This window comes from Vanessa cardui, chromosome 28 (genome assembly GCF_905220365.1).
Source record: "Vanessa cardui chromosome 28, ilVanCard2.1, whole genome shotgun sequence".
In the NCBI taxonomy this organism is placed as follows: domain Eukaryota; kingdom Metazoa; phylum Arthropoda; class Insecta; order Lepidoptera; family Nymphalidae; genus Vanessa; species Vanessa cardui.
The window spans coordinates 4,002,350-4,023,939 of NC_061150.1; the positions used below are offsets into that span (position 1 = coordinate 4,002,350).

Genomic DNA, 21,590 nt, shown 5'->3' on the forward strand with positions numbered 1-21,590 from the left:
ATGGAAAAATTGAGTCATAAATATTTTTTTCAAATATTTTAGCAATTGTAACTTGGATATTGGCTTGTAGTTTTGAACATTATGCTTGTCACCTGACTTGAAAATAGGCACCACGAACGAGCGCTTCCAAACAACAGGCATAATGCCTGAACTTAGCGATTTATTAAAAAGAAGAGAGATAGGTTAACTTAAAGTGTTAAAACATTTTCTTAAAAATATTGGTGGTATATCATCAGGACCGTATCCCTTATTAACATCTAACGATTTCATGTATTTTTTAACAGTTGATATTGATAAATTTATAAGGCTGATATCCAAACCACAGTTGCTGTTATTTAGGCTTTTAAGTGTTTGGCTTGAGGTGTCCGTAGCGTAAACTGATTTAAAATATTCACTAAAAATTGAACACATCTCCTCTCCACCACTAGCAGTGCGATCAAATAAAAATACGCTGTCAGGTATGCCGCCGGACGATTTTTTACTTTTCATAAATGACCAAAAGTATTTACTATTTTTGCGTATTTTGGCTTCCGCGTCGTAAATGTACTGATCATAGCACTGACCTTGTACTAATTTTTGTCGGTCACGTAAAAGAACAAATGTGTGGTAGTCAGATATTCTATTATAAATCTTCCATTTAGTGTGAAACTTAAATTTTTCTGCAATAATTTTTATTATAGCATGGGAATACCAACACGGATAATTATTTAAAAACTTTATAGTCTTAGTAGGAACCAGATCAGAAATTATAGAATTTATAATTTGATAGAAGTTGTCGACTGCACGCGTAGTATCACAGTCGTTTAGTACATCATACCAATCTACACTCGCCAGAGCCTCATTAATCGCAACATAATCAGCTTGACGGAACAAACGTATTCTACGTGAATTAGATGTAACACGTCCAGATGTAGACATCAAGAGTTGTATTTGTAAAGCAGGGTGGTGAGCATCTTCCCTCACCAGAGGAAAACTACATTTATTAACTGCACAGACACAACCAGTAATAACAAGGTCTAATAATCGACCATTCTCATTTGAAATTGAATTATATTGTTTAAAATCATTGAACTGTAAAAAATTATATAAACACTCAATTAATGCGTTTCTACAACTGAAGTTATTAATAATCATATATTTACTCTCTCTTGTCCATGTAGCCCCAGAAATATTAAAATCACCTACTATTAAGAAGCTATCATTAGTCCGACAGATATACTCTTGAGAAACTATTTCGAATAATTCAGTTAATACTTCAAATTGAGATCTGCAGTGTGGAAAGTAGCAACAATATACACGCAATAGTATAGAAGAGGGACCAGGTTTAGTTACTATAGAGACTTTTATTATTTCCGCCGCATGATTCGTTAATATAATAGGGCAGGAGGAATACACAGAAAGATTAGAGTCAACGGCGATTAGAACCCCCCCTCCCATTTTATCACCTCGTGAATTGTAACACCTGTCACTTCTATACACGGAATAACGGGAATCAAATATTTCAGAATCAAATATACCTTCGTGTAACCAAGTCTCAGAACTAGTCCAAACAAACTATATCGTTATCTTGTTGCATTAAATTTCTAAAGACTACATTTGTTTTAGTACACAGCCCACGTACATTTTGGTAAAGTATATTAAGCTTTTTACTCATAATCGAGAAGATACACAATAGTTAAACATACACTCTTCCCATTTGCCCGCAAGTAACAGAAAATATAATGTCCCAAAATATGTAACATAGTAAACAATTTTTTTACATGTTTTTTTAGAAAGATAACAACGTTAAGAGATATTATTACAAAAATGAATAAATACGGAACATTAATCAATACATATAAGAACATTACAAGTATTAATATAAATCCAATAGAAACTAAAGTATAATAATCTGTTAAGCCTTTTAAAATAAAAATTGTCCCTAGACCATCTTTTTTAAATCAGCATGCGATGTTATGTGTATGACCGGGCTGGAGTTCGTGCGACGAACCATAATACAACATTTTTTTACCCAAACATATTCATAACATTTTTCTGTAGCAGTTTTTTTACTAAACTTAAGAGTGATTTATTAAAACTTGTAAGATGATCATTGAAATAAATGGGACTAGTAGAAGTGAAACCTAAGTGATTGCAACTCAATTTACGCTTACGAGCCAGTGATATAAATTTGTCCTTTTTCCATCGGCATAGGAACCGCACTATAATGGGTTTAGCTTTCTTAATTTCACGGTTCTTTGGAGCCACCCGTGTAACAAAGTCAATATCTGTGTTAATATTTAAGTTTGTATCTGCCTTTTCTGCAATATTTTGTAAGATAGAATACAAATTTTCATTTTTTTTTTCAGGTACTCCATATATTTCAATGTTAGATCTGCGAGCCCATTGTTCCTTACTATTATTTTCGACTATCAGGGATTCGAATTGAGACTTTATATGCTCAAAGTCATTCGACTTACTTGACAGTTTCTTAACATCTGCTTCGCATTGCAAAATTCTAGCATTCATATCTTCAAATTTGCTGTTATAAAAATCCAAACTTTCCTTAACACTATTAAATTCTTGCCTTAAGGCTTTTAATTCATTTTCTAGCGGTAACATAAAGGATTTAAATTCGGTCTTCAGGCTTGCAATCTCTTTTGTTATTATAGATTTTACACTTTCAACAAGAACTGAGGAGTCATTATCAGGCGAACAAATTATCGTGGATGAGCAGCCTCTGCGCAGATTTATGTTGTCGTCTATACCCACGTTGCGTACAGGTGTATTGTCTTTATTTAGGTGACGAGGCTGAGTCAAAGTGCACTCTGGGCAAATCCAAGACTTTTTGTATTCATTAGATAAATTATCTTTATTGTTCTTGGAAGGATACAAACATTGGACGTGATAGTTCTTTTTGCACTTGGAGCAAACTATACAGTCTGTGGCTCCACCTCTGGTAGCTTTGCAACACTCGTACTTCATTTCGATTTTAAAGTTCGATGAAAAATAATTATGAAGAATATATGACTTATATGGTACTCTCGGGGTTTGAACCAGGGATTGGCGGTCAACGGTGTAACGCAAAAAACGATCGTACCACTAGACCAACAACGCCTGTACGTCAGAAAGCCAATTATTATCATTATTATTGCCTGCCTGCTGCTGTCTCGTGCGTAAGAGAAGAAGCGTAACGCGTAACGTAACGAAGCGGTTTGCCTTCCATGAGTTGTCACTTCAAAACTCGTGCATAATAATTATATGAACGTGTAACGCCATCTATCGGGAATTGTTGCCGAATACTGCTATTAATGTTATGAGTCAAGCTTAATATTATTATACTTTATCACGTAAATGTATCAAAGTTATAGAATCCTTATTGATTTAGTTATTTGTAACCATAATACTATTTACAAAGCTCTAATATTCAGTAGAAATTTATTTGATTGTTCTTATATTTTGTGAAAATGGGCGTGTAACGCCATCTATCGGTGATGGTTGTAAATAATGATCTTCATATATTTTTAGTCATCGTTTAAATGATTTCATTTTAATATACAAAAGTCAAAAACACATTTAATATATTTTAATAGTGCTTAATAAATAAACTGCTATTTTTTTTAACAAGGTAATTGTTGTGAGATACTGTAAGTAAAGTATTTTTAAAAAGCTAATATTTGTTGAACATTGTTATAATTTTTAAAGATTTTTTAAGTTTCATTAATTGTTTAAAGATATACATTTAATTAACTTTGTGAATGCTCAAAATAAAATCTCTTATAATTAATATAATTATTTTGAATCAATTTATTAAACTATACGATAAGTAAAACTTTATTATGTGTTCCGTTTGACGTCCGAAGTCCATTATGAGAGTACATCGTCTGATTTCCGCTGCAGGTCGCTAAATTTCATGACTTCCGTTTCCTACTCACGCCTACGGCGCCCCCTATACCCCTTTCTGGAACTAAACTGACAAGCAAATACACGCCGCCAAATTTGTCATTAAATAAATATAATCAATTTTCGAGATTTAAAGTAGAAAGTTATTTTAAAACAAGTTTTGTTTGTCTTCCATTTCTTGAAAAACCTCAAATTGAGTAAAGAGGTTATCGCCACTAATCAAAATAATAAAGTTAAGTGTAAGTGTAGAGGTTAGTTCGAATTCTTCGGATATTTCATCGGATTCGTCGGAAAATGAATACGACGGACCACCAAGGGGGCGCCACAAGCGTGACTGATCGCGGGATCTGAATAAGAGGTTTGACTTATTGTCACAACAATTGGTGAGTCTTGTAAATAATATTTTAACTTCGAATTATACTAATTGTAAACCGGCGACACCACCCTCATTCTTCTATGCGCCAAATTATAATACTAACATGTCTAATCTAGCTTCAACTAATATTCAAAGTTCGACAACTACTGACGAAAAATTTTTACATGCGCCAGAAATAGAGGCGGGTAGTTTTGAATATTTGAGCGTTACTGTAAAAGAATCTTCTGTACCGAAAGCAATTCAATCACGTGATGACAAAATTTCCTATTTTTATTGACTTAAGAGTGAATGAAGAACTTCAACGTCTGGAGGACTACTTTAGTCCATTACGTTGGTTCCAGATGGAACGGAGGTGTTGCTCCGTTAACTAATGCCTTTTTGGCACAAAACGAATACGTTAATACTGCCTTACAAAGCCTCGTTGACTGGTCAAATTCATCGGACGTTCAGCTTAACTCTTCGATTATTAATGAAAAATTGAAACAAACTTTTTAATAATTATTCTGTTTATAAGACAATTTCTCGCTATATTCTTCAATTCATTTGCGGTAAACGTGTTGAGGTTTTAGAATTACTCCGTAGGGACCGCTTAAAGTAATTAAACGATAAATTTAGAGAAAATACCCCCTTCTTGTGATTATATGTTTAACGCGAGTCTATTAACAGCATTTATACAAAAATATAGGTGGTATATATAATCTACAAAATCGGGTACCATCTGCTACTCGCACACGGCCCATAACCTGAACCGTCGCCTTCTATACCAATACAAAGCCATTTCGAGCTAGGGCAAATTCCAATAAAATTAAGCAAACCGAAAACAGAGATTCTGAGCAATTCCATCCAAATAACTCCTCAGCATATTTGTTGAGGGGGAGGGGACATAAAAATGCACCTAACGTAATATTAAAATTAATAAGAGGTGGTAAAATTAATAACAGGAATCACATTCAACTAAACATCTCCATTGGTTCTTCCGACATTGGATGTATAAAAATTCGAAGTCTAACATCACATTTAACGTCAATCGAAATGCAGAATTTAATTCAATTAAGAGGTTTAGAACCCGCGCCCCTGACGCAGTCTTTCATATCTCCATTTTTATAATTCCCAAGACCAATCAAGGCGGTTGAATCACTACATGAAACCGAGACATTTTCATCTTTTCCATCATCAACAAGTCCCCGATTGCTTACAACATGGGGATTGGATGGTCAAACTGGATTTAAGCCAGGCTTATTCATCTTCCGATAAAAGAACAGCACAGGAGGTTTCTCCGGATCAGTTCTCAGGGTCGTCCCCTTAGATGATTTGTTTGTCATTCGGATTAGCTGCACCGCATATCGCGGATTTTTGCTTCAGTAACACACTGGATGCCCGAAATACTTCGCAGGAACGGCCTGCGACTAATGGTCTATTCAGATGATTATGTACTTGTACACCAGGACCGAGGTCCTGGTGTACTCTCAAAACATCTCTATGTTTTGAGAGTTCAAGTAAAGATGGTCATACGTTTTTGAGCAGCCTAGGTTGGTGGATCAATTGAAAAATCAATTATGACACCAGCGAGATTAATAAACTTTCTGGGAATTGTATGGGCTACAAAATCCAACACCAAGTCCCTGCCCTTAGAAAAAATTCAGAAAATTCGTCAGAATTTGCGCGTGCAGCTTGCGACCGGCAGTTGGAACCTAATGCAGGCGCAACGCCTCGTAGGATATCTCAACTTTGCAACCTTCATCACCCACCGGGGAAGGTTGCATTGCCGAGTCCTGCAGTACCACACCAACGAGCTATCCTCGGGTATACTCGCTTATCAAAGCAGTATCCGGACGAGGTACGTACTGAGCTGGACTGGTGGTTAGAGAACATCAGTCAGAGGACACCCATTCATCCTCAGAAAATGGCCACGAACCACGTCATCACTGACGCGTTGGACATTCAATGAGGAGCCCTTATAAGCAACGAAATGATAAAAGGGTCATGGGAATAACACCAGACCGAATGGCACTGCAATTTGAAGGAGATGTACGCAGTGAGAGCAACCATAGCCTCCAGAACAACTTTGCTCCAAGACTCTTTCTATAAAAAGAACGAGGGAGGAAGCCGACAGTTGCTAGATCTGACTCAAAAACGGCTGGCGCTAGTGGACCACTTCAATGATGTTCTTCTCCCTCACCACCTACCGGTACTGTACAAAACTGAAGCCGACCACCTCAATGTTGTACTTCTCCCTCACCACCTACCGGGTCTGTACAACACCGAAGCTGACCACCTCTCGCAAAATCACGCCGGCGCCGAGTGGCATCTCACAGAAGAAGCAACCACGAGGCTGTTCAATCTGTGGGAAACACCAGACAGTTTTGTTCGCGTCACGGACAGCACACGTAGTAACAAACTATGTTACTCTAGACTTGCTAGACACGAACGCTTGTTTTTGAGACGTCTTCAGCAGATCCTGGCACTATCGACTGGCATGGTTGCTTCCACCGTCCAGTCTGATACCCAGGGTGCTAGGCCACCCCAGGGTGCTAGGCCACCTCAACTCAGCATCAGGTCAGTACAAAATAGTGGCACCCAAGTGGAAGAAGCCTTTTTGGAAGCCAGACCTGAAAGCACGTGCCCTCAAACGACCTGTGAAATTCAGAGATCTGAGCAACAGTCTGGCGGACACATTGACAATGATACTGCCTGCTTAAGTCAGCAGTCCACGCCTGGAAGCTTGGCTTATCTCTGGTGGGACGCGCTGACGGAGACATGGACATCGCAGGAGAAAAAGCTTGACGACCTCCGTGGTCGAGTAGTGTGTACACCGGTTTTCATGGGTACGCCACTCCAAGGTCGAGTCGATGTAGATTACCATTAGTTTTCTATGTTGTCTTGGGTCTGGGTGTTTGTGGTACCGTCGTTACTCTTGATTTTCCATAACACAAGTGCTTAGCATGTTATGTTGTCTCATATTTATTATTTATTTAAAAAAAAGAGAGTCTACGATAAGGACATACGCCCCTAACTGAAAAAAGTGGGTTAGATTTTGTCAGGAAAATAGCATTATCTCTCGTATACATGAACCAGCAGATGGAGCTAGATACTTCGATTACCTGTATTTATCTGTCATCGAACCATTCTAATTTATAAATCAGTTATAGGATCCGTTTGTAAAACTATATCTGATATAAAAATAGTGTCAAGCCCAATAGTGAAATTCAAAGCTATATATGGGATGCAAGAATATTAATTTCGCTATTTAAATATAGATTGTATAGTGTATTATATCAAATATCCAGACACATGTCACTATTTTGCTGTTAGCTTCGGGCCGTAGGGTACATGACCTTACTCTTTTACGTGTTGAAAGTGACCATTTTATAGATAATGTACTTTACATTACCTTGCGTCCCATATTTGGATCGATTCATCTTCATATCAACAATTAAGTTTTTTACTTTCGTGGCTGCTCCTGACCGAAACATCGATGAAGTATAATGGCTATGTTCTCTAGTGCACGTGACACGGCAAATCAGAGGGAATATTAAAAATCTGTTTTTAACAACCTGAGGCCTTACTAGACCAGCTACTGCAGCGATGATCATGGTTGGATAAAAGGTCTTTAAGCTGATTCTAGTATTCAAACATCAACTGGAAGTTTTAGAGCAGCAGTGTCATCTTTAAATTGGCTAGAAAATTACCACATTAATGACATATTACCTAGGTAAAGGTAACTGGCAACATGAGCTTTCATTTAAGAAGTTCTATCAAAAACATATTATTAATACATCAAATGCAGAGATAACTACTGAAAAATCTCTAGCTCATTATTTGATTTATGTTTATTTAAATTCATTAGTTAAAGTTATATGATTTTCTTTAATGAATTTAAATTATTTACTTAATGCCATATTTCAATGAAATAATAATTAATCACATTGTTGCGTTTTAAATAAATATTTTATTACAAATACAAGCCACCAGGAGATAACAAACACATCTCTCATAATGGACTTCAGACGTCAAACGGAACACATAATATAAAAATTTTTCCTTCCAATAAAATTTGTATTATGTTTCCTAAGACGTCCGAAGTCCAGGAAAGGTCTTCCTGTGGCTACATCCATCCATTATGAGCCGAACAATGACAAATTTGGCGGCGTGTATTTGCTTGTCAGTTTAGTTCCAGAAAGGGGTATAGGGGGCGCCGTAGGCGTGAGTAGGAAACGGAAGTCATGAAATTTAGCGACCTGCAGCGGAAATCAGACGATGTACTCTCATAATAGCAATAGCAAGTTCGTCGTACAGAGCAGACGTGTGTTAACATTTACTCTAAAAGTTATTATCAGGGTCATTGCAAAATAGTCTTTAATTAATAATTAAGTGAATCCAATTTCTGCTAGCTAAATACCAGTTATTACATCGTTTTGTTCCTGGAATCCGATCATAAGAAACAATTGAACGTGCTCAGCGGCATCGCGTTCCCCGGCGGCACCCCCGCGAAAAGAGTGCAGTTGTGATTTTTTAACTCTGTCACGCATCGATACGTCGCACGCTGAGTGCAGTGCAACGCGCAGGTATACTTTACTTACATATATTTAATACAAAGTACCTACTGGATGCTACAACTCGGATGTAATAGGCGGTGTCGCAAGTAAATACCGCTAGTTAAAGTTTTAAACTTGCGTTCACAACTGTAACCTAACGCTGCCATACATTATAAATAATATAATGAGTGTTCAGCGATCTCCTCAGCAAAAGCGCACGCCGACTGGCGGTGGATCGCAACCCGACTTATCGATACTGAGCGGTTTTACAGATGAACCACAAATAACACTACGCAAAAGAAAACATACATTTGATCATGACTGTAGATGTTCTTATGAAATTAAGGAGTTGCATACAGAGCTCAATAGAATAAGTGGTTTATTAGAAAAATATGTAGAATCTAATGAACACATTATGAGTAAAATGCAGGATAGTATTACTGATTTAAGGATGCAAATATTTGAATTAAAAAAATCAAACGATGAATCTTCAAGTTCACTAAGAAATAACTTCTCGGAAATCAAAATAGAGTTAAACAATATGAAACAATCTTCGTCTACCATGCTGAAAGAACACGAAAACATCAAAGCTAAGGTTACACTATTGGAAGAAAAGATCGAGAGTAAAATAAAGAAATTCGAGGTTAATATCAGCAAGTTTCAATCATCTCCTCAAACCCTGAATTCTAAAGCCGAAAACCAACTTCCTGTCAACGAACAAATAATTCGAGAGATACAAGATCGAAGGAACAGAGAAAGGAATATAATACTGTTGGGCTTGCCCGAACAGTTATCTGCAAATATTGAAGAAAGAATCTCAAAAGATGAAATTGAAGTCATGAAGATCACTTCCCTGATTGACGGAAACATCCCGAAACCTAACAAAATTTTTAGAATTGGCAAGTACTCTCCCCGAAAATCTCGCAACATTAAAATATGCTATGACACACTGGAACCAGTAAAAACCTTGTTACGCAACAGAAACAAACTACCGGAAACCATAAAGATTTTTTCAGACCAGACACCAGCACAACAAAATTATTTTAAAAACTTAAAAGAAGAATTAATTAAACGAAAAAACCAAGGTGAAGAAGATCTTACTATAAAATACATCAACGGGACGCCGACGATCATAAAAAAGTCAAAAAACGATATTCAGTAAACACCAGCGTACCTACTATTAGCGAGACTATTACTTATCAAGTAATCGACAACTATCAGAGCATACAAAGCCATAAATCACGCCTTACATTCCTCTACATTAATGCACGAAGTATATGCAAGGAAGGGAAATTGGACGAACTCAAGTGCATCTTACGAGCAGTATCAAACACTATACATGCTATACTATTAACAGAGACTTGGATTAGTAATGAAAATCAAGCATTAGATCTGCAAATCCCTAATTACACGCATTATTACAATTACAGAACTGACTCAAGAGGCGGAGGAGTCTCAGCCTATATACACAACAATCTAAGATCGAGCCTATCTGAATCAACATATTCTGGAGGAAACAATTACCTTTGGATTCAGCTGGAAAAATATGCGCTTGAAATAGGAGTCGTCTATAACCCTGGACACACAAATTTTAATGATTTCCTTAATGTTTACGAATCTCAATTACAACAGAGAAATAGAACCATCATTTTTGGAGATTTCAACATTGACTTGTTGACAAAAGATAAAAAGACTAAGCAGTATACGGATCTATTGAGAGGAGTGGGACACATATTATTAAATAAAATCACAACAAAATACTGCACAAGAGAATCGTCAACAAAAAGATCAATTATAGACCATATTAGTACTAATCTAAAAAATGATAGTTTTCACTTGGCTCTAATCGACTCCTCTATGTCAGATCATAAACAACTCTATTTGGAATTGAAAAAAATAAAATCACCACCAAAACAACGTAGACAGTATGAAGCAATAAACTATGAAAAGCTAGCCACCTTGGCGACTGAACTTGAGCTTGACAAGCATAATAATGATTACATACAATTCGAAAATCAATTAAAAGAATTAATTTCTAAAAGTAAGACAATAAAAACGAAAATTCTAAATCTCCCTCAAAACGATTGGATAAACAAGGAAGTCATTAGTGAGATAAATAATAGAAATGCCTTATGGGTAGAACTAAAGAAGAACAAAGATGATGACAATTTGAAAATAAAATTTCAGATAACGAGTTCATATGTATCAAAGTTTATTCAAAACACAAAAAATAACTATTACTATAAAGAATTTACAAAATGTTATAAAAAGCCGAAGAAAATGTGGAACCTTGTAAATAACCTATCTAACAATAAAATAAAACAAGTCTGTGCTCCTTCAAAACTTTCCCTTGATAGACAACATATCACTGACCCAAAAGAAATATGTGAAATATTTAACAAATACTTCTCTACAATAGGACCTATGCTAGCAAATAAGATAATTAACACTTCTTACGATAATTTGTCCTACGTCTTACCTAAAATTAATCTTGAAACTGACCATGTTATGTCTAGTCTTGAACCATGTACAATAAGCGAAATAATCCATATAATACACAACCTTGACAGTAATTGCAGTGTTGGAATAGATGGTATAAACACAAAAGTATTAAAACGCATACTAAAGCAAATAGCTAGGCCCTTAACACAATGTTTCAATAAGTTATTATTAGCAGGGTCATTCCCAGATACATTGAAAATTGCTAGAGTAACGCCTATTTATAAATCTGGACCTAAAACGGATCCAGGTAACTACCGGCCCATATCTGTGTTACCAGTCATATCTAAGATACTAGAAAAAATATTACACAATAGATTACATAAATACTTGGAAACAATTAATTTTATCTCTGAACGGCAGTACGGTTTTAGACCAAGAAGTAGCACACTTACTGCGACAATTGACCTAGTCACTAAAATTAAACACAGCATCGATACCAAAAATATAGTTTTGGGTATATTCATTGACTTAAAGAAAGCCTTCGATACTGTGAGCCACAAATTACTGTTAAAGAAGCTGGAAAGCATAGGCATCCATGGTAATGCTTTAAAAATGTTCGTATCTTATCTAACTGATAGACATCAAGTGGTGAAAATTGGGGATTATCAAAGTAAGTCATTACCTTTAACTTGTGGCGTTCCCCAAGGATCTATACTAGGCCCATTGCTCTTTCTGACTTACATTAATAACATCCAAGACCTTGGCTTACATGGATATATAACCCTGTATGCAGATGACACTTGTCTTTTCTATTTTGGACCATCTATACAGAATCTCATCCTTCAAGCTCAGGAAGACTTAAATACTTTAGCTGTATGGTTTCAACGTAACCTCCTAACAATAAATACGTCAAAAACATGCTACATCATTTTTAAAGCTAAAAATAAAGTAATTTTGCCACACGCACCCCTTACAATTAATAACGAACAATTACAACAAAAACACACTGAAAAATATCTGGGATTACGGATAGAGAGTAATTTAACCTGGAATACTCAAATTGAACATATAAGAAAAAAACTAACATCAATTACTGGCTCAATTCGAAACCTAGCCCGATGTATTCCGCGTGATCTGCGTTATACCATCTATAACACTCTAGTCAAACCCCACTTACTATATCTCATTGAAGTTTGGGGAAGTGCCACTAAAACAAGACTAGACAACTTACAAATAGCACAAAATAAAGTAATAAAAACTCTCTTCCGATATCCCTTTCAAATATCTACTACAAAAATGTATAATGAAACCAAAATAATGAATATCCGACAGCTCTATACATATAGTACATGTATCTTGATCAGAAAAATTCTCGACAAAACTATCCACACTAATATAAAATTTACCAAAGTAAAGGAACATGTTAAACGTAGCACCCGACGAGCTAGCTTCCTTGTATTACCTAAAACTAGAACAGCACACAGTAAAAAAACCCTTACATATGAAGGAGCACAACTTTATAATAAAATTCCTGCTCACATAAAAAATGTAAAGTCATTCAAAGCATTTAAGACAAAACTGGCTAATTACATTAAAGCACAATCAATTTGAATAGCAATAATAGTATAATTTGATATTGTATTATTATTGTTATTTAAAATGATTATTTGAACAATAACAAACTAATGCGTTGAATGGCTAGTTATTTTAAGACGAGCACAATTGTTACCTTACTTTTTCTGTGTATTCTCATGTAAGTGACTTTTGTCTTTTTGAGAATAAATGTCTATAAACCTAAACCTAATGGACTTCGGACGTCTTAGGAAACATAATACAAATTTTATTGGAAGGTAAAATTTTTATATTTTATTCCTGATCTGTTTGCAGCGCCATCTGTAATGAGTTAGTACTTTTTTTCTTTTATTTGTTTGCCTAACGGCTTAAAGTATTTGAAAATTCCTACAGTTACAAACTTATAAACTACAGAAACAAAATGATACATAGAATATATGTAGATAAAAACCGTGCAATAAGAATTTAAATCAAATCAACGAATAAATACAAGAATAATAGTAATTAATTCACAACAAAAAGTACACCTGAGTCAACAAGTGATGTAGAAAAGTAATAGTGTCCATTTACTGAATAGAATATATTTCAATAAATATTCGTCCGAAAAATATGTGAAAGCACAGGACGCGGAAATTAACCCCCGACTGTGTTCCACCTCACGTGAACATCTAACTGCTGTTTGGTACACTCGGGTTTAGTTTCTCAGTACATAATTTCTCTCGCAAAGTAAATTTTAACATATTATATATTTTTTGCGTCCCATGCGTCTGGCTTCATTTTATTTTTTTTCTCTCTGCGGGTCGGTCTCTCTGCGCTCCTTGCGGGGCCAGTCGCTTGCGCCGTGGTCCGCCTAGGCACTAGGCATATAACAATTACAATAATTTCTAGTAGGGACTGTCATAGAGAAAAAAAATGATATTTATTTAATTTCACACAAATTTTCATACGGAAAATTCATACAGACAAAAATATTTCTTAGAATTCTTCTAAGTGAAAATAAGTAATTCGCTTAGTTTCTTTAATTGGCCCGGTCCAATAATGACGTCACCATAGTGGTCCTTTGATGGCAACTAGGTATATCAACAGAACGAAAGTATTCAAAGTCATTATCAATGCAGATAGAACGCCATTCAATGCAGAGCATGAAATGCGTTTTAATGCTGCCGAATCATTTGTTGTTTTGCCTTCTAGAGCACCTAGTTTCACCTTTTAAAATTGTTAAAATCATTAACTAAACATTTATTTTCATAACGCATAATCCTAATTTTAGCGATGACTTCTCGATTAGTTGTGGTATTGAAAATGCATCGAAGATCAATCTTTTTCTACGTTGTCCGTGGAATAAATGTCCAGAAACTGGAGATTTTACTACTGGAAGAAGTGAACCAATCATATGATACACTTTAAACGTAGACGCGAAATTATTTTATTGTACAATATTTGTTGCTCCAAATGATGTCATTTCAAAGCAAGAATTGTAAGTTCTAATATGCTGAAGGAAATATTCAGACTCCTCAGTAGTTCCCATAACGTAGATAAGAATTTCTGGTGGTTCAAACAGTTGTGGTAAATACATTTTGCCAGTGGAGTAGCACTATATCAGCAGTTTATTTTAAACATCGTAGCGTGACCATATGGGCATACTATATTCATTGATACCAATGATCACATCGGGATTTATTGAGATTGGTTCTATTTCTTGACTTAGTCTATTTTAATCGTTGATCATCCAGTCGTTGGGCTCACTCGTCAGGATTTTTAGTAACTCTTGATGAAGATGCTTGTTCGAAGATCTGGAACTTGATCATTACGTTGACTAACTGTTTTGGCAACTCTCAAAGTAGAAATTCGGTTTATATTTGTTTCTAAACGTATTTCTTGTTGGTGTGTTGTTTCCGTAGCTCTTTTGGATGACGCTGCGCATCTATTGTTGATGTTCCGATTTTTTTTTTCTTCAATGGCATGGTGGTTTCTATTTATATACATTATTTGATTCAATGATGATCAATGATATATATATATATATACGTAAGGGCCATCGGTTGGTTATTTTTAATCATACGGATGAAATAATTACTTAATTAATACTTGTACGTACTCATTTTCATGACAATCGATGTAGATATATGTATATCGCAGCGCTACCTGGTGGCGAGTTACATCAATGGGGATAGCATAATCTCTTTATTCATTTTATCTTAATGATCGATCAAATAGTTTCGGAGTTTATCGATGACACACACACAAACTCATCCAATTTTGTATATAGATAGCCTATCATTTGCGTAAGCACATGTTTTTCCTGTATACTTACTAGCTTCGTACTACTAAGCTATTGGGAGTGACACGTGTTATTGTGAGTCAACCAATGTGTGAAGGTAGACAAAGGCTGTCATGGGATATTTTTTATATAATTTTAAGGAGAACATTTCCGTAATACACAATTTCTATGTAGCTTTAACCAATAAGGTTGTACACGCGACGGCAGCTTAAAATATGGAGTAACTTCTTCCGTTTTCCCGACATTTTCCTTCACTGCTCTGCTCCTATTGACTGCAGCGTGATGAAAAGTATACTATAACCAGCTCAGGAGAATGAAAAATAATTGTACCAAGTTTCGTTAAAATCCGTCGAATTGTCTTTGTTTCTATAACAGTTATACGGACAGACAGACAGACAAAAAATTTACTGATTGCATTTTTGCCATCAGTATCGACCCCTTTTCAACCTCTGATTGTTATTTTGGAAAAATATTTCATGTACAGAATTGACCTCCCTACAGATTTATTATAAGTAAAGATTTATACATTTTGGCGTTTTATATTTTTACTTAACATCAGCAGATATTCGCTGGACTTCAAGCTCGCCGTCGTCCTTTCGAGGCCATAGGGCATACACTTCGATATCACGAGTTGCCTTCCTATCTCAGAAGGCCGTTGGGGCATACCTCCAGGATCAGGTGATCCTTTGGGAGGGGGCGATGGACGACTTGTCCGGCGTCCGAAGTTGGTTTTGACTGGCTCCTGCGGGCACCGACCTTGCCCGGGATGGGTGTGTTATCCTAGGCAGACGACGCCCTCATCACGGTGACGGGGAGAACCTTTCAGATGGCGGCCCTAAGGTCGGAGTTTCGCTCACGGTGGATCGAATCGAGATGCTGGTCCTGATGGTTTCTCTGACTAAAACGGCGGCCCTCCTAATCCACGGTCCTTGCTGAGGTCTCCTCAAGGAACGTCCACCGCCATCCAAAGGACGGTAATTAAGGCGCAGACACATATGAGGGATCAGGGCCTCATCCTGGATGGTAGATGGAGCTTCGGGCAACATTTTGTCCAACTCAGCTTAAAGCTCATCAATGCCAACGTAGGAGGACCTTAAACACCTTGCCTGCGTGCGCTCTATGGCATTGTATTTTTTTATTTATTGTAAATAAATAAATCTAATCCAATCCAGCCCATTTCCGGCCACTGCTGGACATAGGCCTCTCCAATTGCACGCCATCGTTTTGGGCTACTCGAATCCAGCTCCTGCCAGCCGTTTTGCGCAAGTCGAGACGCGGTCTCCAATCTAGAACACGTTTTTCCCAATGGTTATCGGTTCTGCGATAAATATGGCCCGCCCACTGCCACTTCAGCTTACTAATCCGGTGGGCGATGTCGATGACTTTGGTTCTCTGGCGGATCGCCTCATTTCTGATGCGATTCCGCAGAGAAACGCCGAGCATACCTAGCCCTTTCCATATCACGCTGAGCGACTTTAAACTGGTGGACCAGCCTTGCCGTGAGTGTCCACGTTTCGGCTCCCTACGTCGCCGGTAGAACGCACTGGTTGAAGACTTTCGGTACCGTGTATCGCAATCGGTTCCGGTAGAACATGTTCATTGAACATGATCTTGGTTTTATCCAAGTTCATCCGTAGGCCGATGCGCACAGAAGAATCAGCCAGCTGGTGCAGCATCTATTGTAGGTCCTGCAGCGTTTCTGCCATAATGACGATGTCGTCTGCAAATCTCAAGTGAGAGATGTATCTGCCATTGATGTTGATGCCACGTCCTTTCCAGTTCAGCGTCTTGAATGGGGAAATAACGTCCCCTTGTCTCATTCCTCGATGCAATGGTATGGGATTTGTTTGCTGATTCTGTACTTAGACGGAAAATACACCTATTTGGTTGGACTCCCTTAATGCTCGTAACAAGGCTCTTATCTAACGGGACCGTGGGAACAGTGCTGCTGACCCGCTTCGCCGAAGAAGACCAGAAGAAGGAGTCTTCGCTATGGATGTCTTCTTCTCCCGCCATAAGTGTCCCGGGGTTAAGGGTTTCTGTAGTTATGTAGTTCCCTAAGAACTCCCTAGGAAGTGGAACCCCACAGAGGCGAGCCTACCATCAGGACGTCACGGTAGTATGCACAAACGGCTCTTTTAGCAGGTATACACCCCGCCCCCACCTCATGTGGAGGAAAAGTGGTAGGCGTTTTTGCAGCGAAAAAATAGGGCGGCATCATAGGTATTGCACGCAGGCGACAAAACAGCTAGCGGCGGGCCTGCTCTCTTTGCATTAGCAGGTGAGGCGTCGCTCTTCGAGCTTCTTCCAGTCGATGATCGTTTTAGTCGGGGCGGGAGCGGAGGGCTCGGGTCCTAGTTTGATTAGGACGGGGCGGTGGTCGGAGTTTAACTCGGCGAGCGACTCAATCGAGCGCAGCGATAACGCTACGTCGTTTAAGATCGCTATGTCGAGTATATCGGCGCTGTCTTTGCGATTGCTCGTTAGCGAAGGTAAGCGGGTCGGGGTGAGAGGGGCTACGATCTCGAAAGTGAACGTAGCGAGAGAGGTTAACCGGTCGAGTATACGACCGTTGTTATTAATTTTGAACGAATTCCATCGGGAGTGCTTTGAGTTAAGGTCGCCGGCCAGAATGACCGAGCTACCCATCGAAAGGAGCGACTTAAGGTCGCTTTCTAGTAATAACTTAGTGGGCGAGAGATACATTGAGGCTAGTACGATAGGTTGATGACCTGTCATAGCCAGCTGACACACAGACGCCTCGATGTTGCTAAGCTGCGGCGGATCTAGAGGTGAACAGTGAAGCGACCTCTTATAATAAATTAGAGTGCCCCCGAGGGCGGTGGGCCTATCATTGCGGATAATATTATAATTCGCTATCTTAGGATCGCGAATGCTCGGTTTTAAGAAAGATTCCTGTATAAGCAGGATATCAATCTGATGCGCGGTAACAAATTCGCGGACTAGGTGGATTTGATCGATAAGACCGTTTGCATTAAACGTCGCTAAAGTTAGCGATCGGGGTTTGATTCTACTTTTTAATGACGCCATTAGTGCATCATCTGGGTGAGGACTTGGTAGCGCCATATGGCGTCGATAAGACCTGTGTGCTCACAGGTCGCCTGAATCCTGGCCTGCGGATCGTGCTGCGCTGAGCGCAGCTTGCCTGCCAGGCCCACTTAAACGGATGGTGAAATTGTATATATAGCAAAAATCGTAGAAAAAGTTGAGAGCGCGATTCAGGATCGTATAACGTGTTATTTACCGAATAAAAAGTTGAATGCCAAACTCAGTTGTTCCATATTGATATGTATAAATATATGTAAAAAAAACATATATAAATAATTATAAAAAGATTATACATATAAATTATGATTAAATCAGCCATTTCCGTTAAATGAAAAAAAAGTACAAATACACAGAACTAAACTTCAAACTGCATGTTATTTCTACAAAACTCCATCTATGTTTACTTAAAAACATATTATACTTGTTTTTAAACAAGATTGATTGTAGCTTTTATTTTTCAAAATTATGTATCACAATAATAAAATATATTGTGCTGCCATCTCTTGTACTCCGAGCACTCAGTTAACTTTGTGCGCTAATAGATGGCGCTGAATGGTAGCATTCAACAATACGACATACGACGCGAAACGCATCCTTTACGTACTTGTTTTTGTAATGGTTTAATGGTACCAAGAAATACTATCATTACCCACCCCATTGACTCACTAATCGCCCCGCCATGTATTGTAACCTGATATTAATACTTAAAATAATCTGAGTTTATGTCTTTTTGTAATCTTTAAGCTCAGATTATTGCTAAAATATTTTATTGATTATAAAATATATTTTACTTTTAGTTACAATTCTTAAATATGTACGCTAAAGTTTGTATGTGTACATCATTAGCATTATCATTGCCGGCCTGCTGCTGTCTCGTGCGTAAGAGAAGAAGCCGTAACGCGTAACGTAACGAAGCGGTTTGCCTCCCATCAGTTGTCACTTCAAAACTCGTGCATGATAATTATATGAGCGTGTAACGCCATCTATCGGTAATTGTTGCCGAATACTGTTATTAATGTTTTGAGTCAAGCTTAATATTATTATAATTTATCACGTAAATGTATCAAAGTTATAGAATCCTTATTGATTTAATTATTTGTAACCATAATACTTTTTACAAAGCTCTAATATTCAGTAGAAATTTATTTGATTGTTCTTATATTTTGAGAAAATGGGCGTGTAACGCCATCTATCGGTGATGGTTGTAAAATAATGATCTTCTTATATTTTTTAATATCGTTTAAATGATTTCATTTTAATATACAAAAGTCAAAAACACATTTAATGTATTTTAATAAATAAAATTCTATTTTTCAAGGTGTAATTGTTGTTGAACATTGTTTGTTTTAATTTATTAAAGACTTTTTAAGTTTCATTAAATTTTTAAAGATAGACATTTAATTAACTGTGTTAATGCCTAAAATACAATCTAAAACTTTATTTATTCCTGTTCTGATTGCAGCGCCATCTGTAATGAGTTACTACTTTTTTTCATTTATTTGTTTGTCTAACGACTTAAAGTATTTGAAAATTCCTACAGTTTCAAACTTATAAACTACAGAAACACCGCTTGAAATAAGAATTTAAATCAAATCAACAAATAAATACATGTATAATAGTAATTAATTCAAGACAAAAAGTACACCTGAGTCAAGTAGTGACGTAGAAAAGTAATATTGTCGAGACAACCGCATAACCGCTCGGACTCGCCGAGACGTCGAGCCCGCAGTAAACCGCACCGCAACAAACGCCGCGCTGAGCATGCTTGCCGAATCGGAAGTAGCATTGCACGGCCGACAAGACTTAACTTGGACACGCCCCGAACGCGCGCCCCACGGGGAGGGGGGTGGGCTTCCTACCCGGAACAGCAGGAGTACAAAAATATCTTTCAGAAGCAAGGAACTAGGACAAATCGATACCCTGGTTCTGCTATAGCCCAGTAACGTAGTTGCCAGCAAAGGTGGCCATCAGGGGGCTGAATTACGGTCCACGCTCTGAAGAAGTTACCGTAGCACTGCGCGGCCTGGGCGGCCCAGCAGAACGCGCAAAGGCGATACCCGTTTGCAAAGGCAAGCACGAGTGCACATACTTTGTGCAGCTCGCTCACCCCAGTGAAGAAGAGCTGCAGAAGCTGTATAGGGTGACCGATCCACACCATTGAAGCACGTGTTTATTTACTAAAAACGTAAATCTCGCTGGTAAAAAGTGACAGCGTCCGCCACAGAAAGTTCCTGTTTTGGCCATGACGCGCGCTGCGATCGTTTCGTGGTTCCCCGCCTTATACTTCGCACCCAGCGAATAGTAGTAGTATATTCTTTAACTATATATTTGTTAAAAAAAATTATAACGTAAATGAAAAAAAAACTGCTTCACCGACACAAGACGAAGTCTTGTAAACTACAAGCTATCTGTGAATATCAGCATTCAGCGCCATCTATTAGCGCATAGCGATTAACTTTGTGTGCAGAGTACAAGAGATTGCCACATAATATTACTTTATTATTATTAAAATCTGTCTGATGCACAAAGAAGAAAGTCAAGGCACGCTAAAAATCTAGGCGCTATAATTTTCTATTTTTATAAGCTTGGTCGACCAATTGCTCTCAGAACATTTTTGTATATATTTTAATAATATGGGACATAGGAACGTTCAAGAAAAGAGCGTACTCCTTACTCAAAGGCCGGCAACGCACGTGCTAGCCGCCTGGTGCTGCATATGTCCATTGGCGTTGGTAGCCACTTTCCATCAGGTGAGCCTTCTGCTCATTTGCCACCTATCACAATAAAAAAAAAATTATTGGAATAAGTATATGACGAAAAAAATAGATTCTTAATTTCTGATCAAGTATTGCTACTAGGAGCGACTAATATATGACCTTACTGTAAAGTTACAAATTTTGAAAGAATTTATGTTCCTGTTATTGTATATTTGAAATAACTTCATATAATTACGTGCCTAAGGTAAGCTTAATCTTCGTATATAAGCAAAGTATTTGTTAATATGTTGATTTTATTTATCTGAATTATTAGTTTTTATATAATTACCGCTCTGAGTATCTTGCTTGTCATCAATGTGATGTAAACAATAATAAAAATAGCATGCTGTTATATTTTGTATTTCGTGCTCAGTGAAACTTTGTGCCCTAATAGATGGCGCTGATTGTATATTATCCGTATTTTCGATGCAATATATCATCGCAAAAAGTAACTTGGGATTATTTTATAACATTTATTGTTGTCAAATTCTAATTCAGTATTTATTTTTTGCATTATTATCTGTTACTGAAGACTGACAGACAACACTAATACGAATAAATACATTTATATTTTACAATACAAATTACAACAATTCTAACACAATAAAGATGAATAGTTGAATGTCATTATTTTATGGATACAAAACCACTAAAGAGATGTTAATTCGAAAAAAAAC

At 37.3% G+C, this 21,590-nt stretch overlaps 1 pseudogene; it reads left to right on the forward strand.

Annotated features, from left to right (window-relative positions):
• The first annotated feature begins 5,631 nt into the window (after positions 1-5,631).
• LOC124541388 lies at positions 5,632-6,699 on the forward strand (annotated as a pseudogene).
• The last annotated feature ends 14,891 nt before the right edge of the window (positions 6,700-21,590 follow it).